Source organism: Triticum aestivum, chromosome 7D, assembly GCF_018294505.1.
Source record: "Triticum aestivum cultivar Chinese Spring chromosome 7D, IWGSC CS RefSeq v2.1, whole genome shotgun sequence".
In the NCBI taxonomy this organism is placed as follows: domain Eukaryota; kingdom Viridiplantae; phylum Streptophyta; class Magnoliopsida; order Poales; family Poaceae; genus Triticum; species Triticum aestivum.
The window spans coordinates 133,583,996-133,584,306 of NC_057814.1; positions in this window are offsets into that span (position 1 = coordinate 133,583,996).

Sequence of the window (311 nt, forward strand, 5' to 3'; positions counted from 1 at the left end):
CTGTACGGCTGTGCCATCGGTTCCAGCCAGGACCGATCGATTTGGCATTGTTTTTCGCACAAACACGTTTTTCTTTTCTTTTGCGGGCATTTGCACGAACACTTTGCAAGTTGGTAATTCGCCACTATCTGAGAATGCTGGGTTTCCAGATGATATGTGCACGACGCGCACAAGACTTTTGATCCTCTGTGCCACTATACCCTGGGCTCCAATGCTTGGTTTTATTTTTCGTTTGCTATTGTGCAACAGCACAAACACTTTGCAAGATCTTTTACAACTAAACAGCTCCTGACTGTCCCCCGCAAAAAAAA